Consider the following 6,000-nt stretch of genomic DNA (forward strand, 5'->3'; position numbering starts at 1 on the left):
CCATGCAAACTGTAAATCACTGCATTTGAATACTCTGACTCTTTAAAGTGCATACTGAGATCATGGGTCCACTGGTGTCTGACTTATGCATCCAGTTACTCCAAACCACGCTTACTGCGTAATAGACGATCAGTAAGCCCATATATCAAAATGTTTTCTTGCATAGACATAAGATAAAACAAGCTTATTACAGCACAGGGCTAAATGTATAAATTTGGAGCTGGTGAGGATGGGTTCGTGGATTGCTGCGGGGGTAGGCCTGAAGTACTTCAGTGCCTGTCATTCTCTTGCATTTTAAGCCGGCTATCCATGGACCCATCCCCCAGTTTAATGTCTATCAGGAACTGCCCATAGCTGATGCGGGGTCGGAGACCAGGTTCTCATTGACTTAGGGTGCATAGCAATGGAAGATGTGGGCAACTTTGTTGAAATGTGTGGACTGTTTGGTAAATGGATCTTGGTACTTAATTGTATCAGTTTTCAGTGATCTTACACTGTAAACTGTCTGCAAATCCATTTCTGGCTCCTCGTATTATATGAGGTTTGTCTGACACACATCACTTGCACGACTTCCTGAGGGCCCGGCGCTAGGTTCCCGCGATATACGGGGGACCATTCCTGTGCAGGTGCCCTGTGGCCCGGGGCTGGTTGTTGGGGGGGGGGGGTGGGTGGGGGGGGGGGTGGGGGTTGGGCGCGGCCGGGGGGGCTTCGGGTTGCCCTACCCGGGTGTGCTGCGACCAGCTGTCGGCCCTATAGGGGCTACTGGTTGGTCGGATGTCTTGACACGTGCTTAGTCTGTCTATTTAAACTGTTAACCCATGGTTTAGTTCTTTCTTTTTCTACTGTTAACACATATGTTGAATGTTTTTTGCGGCTGCACATAGTGCACTTATAACTTCTGTGAGGCGGGGGACGTGCCTGCGGAGCCGGATCTCTGGTTTCCTGTCAGTCTCGTCCCCACCCATAGGCCGGCATATTGCTCTGGGGGTCGTGGTTAGTCCCCCCGGGGCCACTATATGCTTTTACTTATTTTCTAGGGAGAAGAGGGCACTAGGCCCACTCCCGAGGTACTGTTTTTTGTATCTCTGTTTATTTCTTCCCTGCTCTGTGGTCTTCCTCCTATATTCCCTCTCTCTTCTAATTTATCACTGTCCCTGACCTCTCAGGCCCTACTCCTCCTCTCTTTGTTTTGTTTTTGCTCGCTGTATTCCTTGCCCCAGATCCTCCCCCCCCTCCTCCTCTTTCCCACCCCGTCCCCCCCCCCCTCTTCTTTTTCCCCCCCCGCTCTGTCCCTTTCTGCACCCTCACTCCCCCCTCTTTTGCCATCCCCGCCTACCCTTCCCGGTGTACCCCCCCCTTCTCTTTCTCTGCTCTATACCTCCCCCTTCTCTCTAACTCGGTGGTCCCCCCGATTGCCCTATGGCCATACCCCGCGTGAAAGTCCTGTCGCTCAACGCGAAGGGCCTCAATACGCCTGAAAAACGCCGCATGCTTTTAGCTGACTTAAAACGATTACATGCTGATATTGCCTTTATACAAGAGACCCATTTTAAACCGACTGCACTGCCATACTTACGCAACAGACACTTCCAATGGACATACCACTCCACTAACCCGCTCGCTAAATCCAAGGGGGTTTCCATACTCCTCTCTAGTGGACTTCCGTGGCGCTGCCAGGGATCCTTGCTGGATCCCTCGGGCAGATTTGTGTTCCTCAAGGGGCTTATTGGTCGAGTACAGGTGACTCTAGCGGCTGTATACGCGCCTAACGAACTCCAAGCCACTTTTCTGGAGAGGACCATGGAAAAACTGCAGGAATTTAGGGTTGGACAATTGATACTCGGCGGAGATTTTAACGTCCCATTGATCCCCTCTGCAGACACGTCGTCCGGCCGGACGTCTTTGCCGATTGCTCAGCTTAAACGTATTGCGAGGACACTGCATGACTCACAGCTTATAGATGTTTGGAGGTTACAACATTCAGGGGAGAGAGACTACACGTTTTACTCCCCCGTGCATAAGCTTTATACCCGAATCGACTACTTTCTAATTCCCCACTCCCAATTACACGCGGTTGAATGTTCTTCCATTGGAGACAGGACTTGGTCAGATCATGCGCCGATTTTCCTTACGTACAGGCTGACTGACGCTCCTTCCCTGACGAATAGATTTTGGCGGCTTAACGAAAGTCTCCTACAAACCCCGGAAGTTCTAGATGATGTCGCCAAAACGCTGCGCTGTTATTTCCAGGAAAATGACCTTCCAGACTGCCCCCCGGGGGTTCTGTGGGAGGCCCACAAAACGGTGGTGCGGGGGGTTCTGACACGACACGGCGCACGGATCAAACGGGAACGCGCTGAAAAGCTGAACCAGCTCTTGGGACAGCTACGCGTCGTAGAGGCCAGACACAAACACGCTCCATCCCAATCTTCTGAAAATGACCTCCTGATGCTCAGACAGCAGATTACAGACCTACTACGTTTTAGGGCTAAAGCTGCCATCCAATCTTGCCGTAGGATGACCTATGAATCCGGCGACAAATGCGGGAAGCTTTTAGCAAGACTGGTCAGGGAACGTAGGCTTCTGACGTATGTTCCTCATGTCGGAGGTCGGAGAGCCCATCTACCCATGCAAATCGCTGATGAATTTAGGAATTTTTACTCAGATCTTTACAACCTACGTACGTGCCCCATATCCCCGACCGTCCTGGCTGACTACTTGGGAAAGTCTCAAATGCCCTCCCTGTCCCCGACGGCGAGGGAAGACCTGGACTCCCCCATCACTTTAGCGGAAATTCATAAAGCTATAGGGACCATGAAGCCAGGGAAGGCCCCAGGACCAGACGGCTACACATTGCAATACTACAAACGTCTGCTGGACCTCCTGGGGCAGCCCATGCTTGCCCTGTTCAACGCAATAGGGGAAGGCGGGGAGTTTACTAGGGACTCGTTGGCCGCTCACATCTCGGTGATTCACAAGGAGGGAAAGGACCCGGCATGCTGCGGCAGTTATCGGCCGATTTCTCTATTAAATTTAGACCTCAAAATTTACACCAAGATTTTGGCTACAAGGTTAGCAGGTCAGCTCCAACAACTGATTCATCTGGATCAGGTTGGATTTATTCCGTCCCGTGAGGCCAGAGACGGCACCACGAAGGTGCTAAATCTGATTCATGTGGTACGGAGAGCGGGATTGCCGTGCGTACTTTTAAACACGGATGCTGAAAAGGCCTTCGACCGGGTCAACTGGCCATTTCTGTTTGCGGTACTCCGGCATGTGGGGCTGGGCGACAGGATGATTGCGCGTATCTCTGGGGTGTATTCCACGCCGACGGCACAAGTGAAGGTTAATGGGGTACTGTCAAACTCTTTCTCAATCACTAACGGGACACGTCAGGGTTGCCCACTGTCTCCTCTCCTGTTCGCACTGACTCTGGAGCCTTTTTTGGCCACGGTCCGACTGAACCCGGATATACAGGGAGTAACCGTGGGGGGTGTGCAACACAAAATATCGGCTTACGCCGACGATATGCTATTTACGTTAACTAACCCAGGTATTTCCTTACCCAATCTACTCAAGGAATTTGAAATATATGGGAAGTTATCCAATTTGAAAATTAACTTTAACAAATCGGAGGCCATGGGGATGTTGCTCCCGCCACGGTTGCTCACTGCCCTGCAATCCAGCTTTCCATTCAAGTGGACTCAGACCGCCCTGACCTATCTAGGCACTACTATTCCTCCGGAACTTGCAGACCTTTACGCATGTAATTTTCCCCCATTGCTGACTAAGACGCGACTGCTTCTGGACTCATGGCAGAAGGGGACCTATTCTTGGTTTGGCAGATGTAATCTACTTAAAATGTGCATCTTACCAAAATTTCTGTATTTATTTCAGACTTTGCCGATCAGGATCCCCCCTGTTTATTTTAAACAGGTACAGGCGCTATTTACCCGTTTTGTCTGGGCACAGAAGCGGCCTCGCATACCGCCTTCCCAATTATCCCTTCCAAAGCGACACGGAGGGGTGGCGTTACCAGACGTTCGACAGTATTATAGTGCCTCCCATCTGAGTAGAGTGCTTGACTGGACCCGCAACCTTCCCACTAAATTGTGGGCCCAGATAGAACAACATCAGTGTCCGGTCCCGCTGAGGTCTGCCCTATGGTGCAGGGTGGCGCTGCCGAGGGAAGTGAAGACCCATCCGCTGATAGGCAACACCCTGTATCAGAGTGAGAGGGCGGCGCTTCAACGCTCCCTAACGACCACGTCGTCCCCCCAGACACCGATTCTAGGTAATCCTAGATTCCCGCCGGGCCTACCATTGACGCAGTTTCGTCGTTTACGTGACTCCGACCTTACTAAGGCATCTCAGTTTGTAACACGAGACGGCTGGGTTTCTATTGGTGCCCTTATGGACCGCAGGGGTCCCTACGGTTTAGATTTTTGGGATGCCGTGCGTCTGCATCACTTTCTCCAATCTATCCCGAACCCCTTGGCTCACTCTAGATCGCTGACGGTATTTGAGGAGTACTTCTCTGGCACAGAACCTATCCCCCGACTTCTTTCTCAAATGTATGGGCTCTTAAACACGCCGCCGCCAACGCACCAGATCTCCAGTCTTGCGAAATGGGAGAGGGACTTGGGCTACACCTTCACGCCCGCACAGATTACGCGGGTTTTACGGTTTACCCTAAAGTCCTCAATATGCACCAAAACACAGGAGTTGAATTATAAAATCCTCACAAGATGGTACCTGACCCCTAGCCGCCTCCACCTTGTTTTCCCGGACACGCCCGCACATTGCTGGCGCTGCGGGGAAGACCGGGGTACGCTCCTACATGTTTTTTGGTCCTGTCCCAAGCTCTTGGACTTTTGGACTGCAGTCCGCAATATTGTCCAGAAGTTCACGGAATGGCAGGTCCCAAATGATCCAGCCTTTTTCCTTTTACACTTATCGGACTTGCCCCCTAAGAGATATGCGCGGTCAATCTTGCGCCATCTTACCAACGCGGCCAAATCTTGTATTCCTCTGCTATGGAAACAGCAAACTCCCCCTTCTGTAGCCATGTGGTTGAGGAAGGTGGAAGAAATTAACAAAATGGAAGATTTGATACTGACTGCTCAAGATAGGCAGGAAGTATACCGGAAAACGTGGTCACTCTGGAATGTGTTTGTGTACTCGACAGAAGGTAGAGCCCTTTTGGGACACTAAGGGGAGTCGGGGGGACTGACAAACATTCAGGCGGGGGACTCCGAGTTTCCTCCGTTTCCCTTTCCCAATCCTTTCCTTCCCCCTCCTTCCCCCATCCTCCCTTTCCTTAAATTCTTCACCCCATCCGCTTATTAGCTCTTTCTTCTACACCATTCCCCCCCCATCCTCTTCTGCTTTTCTCATCTCCCCCCCCTCTTTTCTTTTTCTTATGTTTTTACAACGTTGCAAACTGTTCCCTTATGCATGCGACCTACTGATTACCTACAGTGGCTGCGAGTTCGGCCGCTAGATCTAGACCTTGAGTTACTCACTGTACTTGGTATATTTGTGGACCCCCTTGCCGGTTTTGGCAGAGGGGGGACTTCTACTGAGGTCGATCACATATGAAGGTGTATTAAGTAGTTGATAGTCGCATTTCCTGTTACTGTGCTGCACACTATGGAGGCTGCGACCTTCACTGTCATTATTGTCACTTTTTGTCCCTCTTTTTTTTTTTTCCCCTGGGGGATCTACCCCATGTATGTGAAAACCTTGAATAAACTTATATTTGCAAAAAAAAAAAAAATTAGAGAATTCTCCCTCTTTCAAGCGAAAAACAGACTCATGTGGGTACGTAGAACGTACTAGGAGTATGGGGACAAATGCAGTAGGTCCTTGGCGAATGCCCTACGAGCCCAACGGAACGCGTCTTTCATCACAGCCATATCCTCCCCCACAGGCGCCAAAATTCATGATTCCAGGGACATTACGGAATGCTTTCGCTCTTTCTATGAGGCCCTCTACAAC

The sequence above is a fragment of the Lithobates pipiens genome, unplaced genomic scaffold (genome assembly GCF_037356315.1).
Source record: "Lithobates pipiens isolate NorthernLeopardFrog02 unplaced genomic scaffold, aLitPip1_a1.2 Scaffold_23, whole genome shotgun sequence".
NCBI classification, from domain to species: Eukaryota; Metazoa; Chordata; class Amphibia; order Anura; family Ranidae; genus Lithobates; species Lithobates pipiens.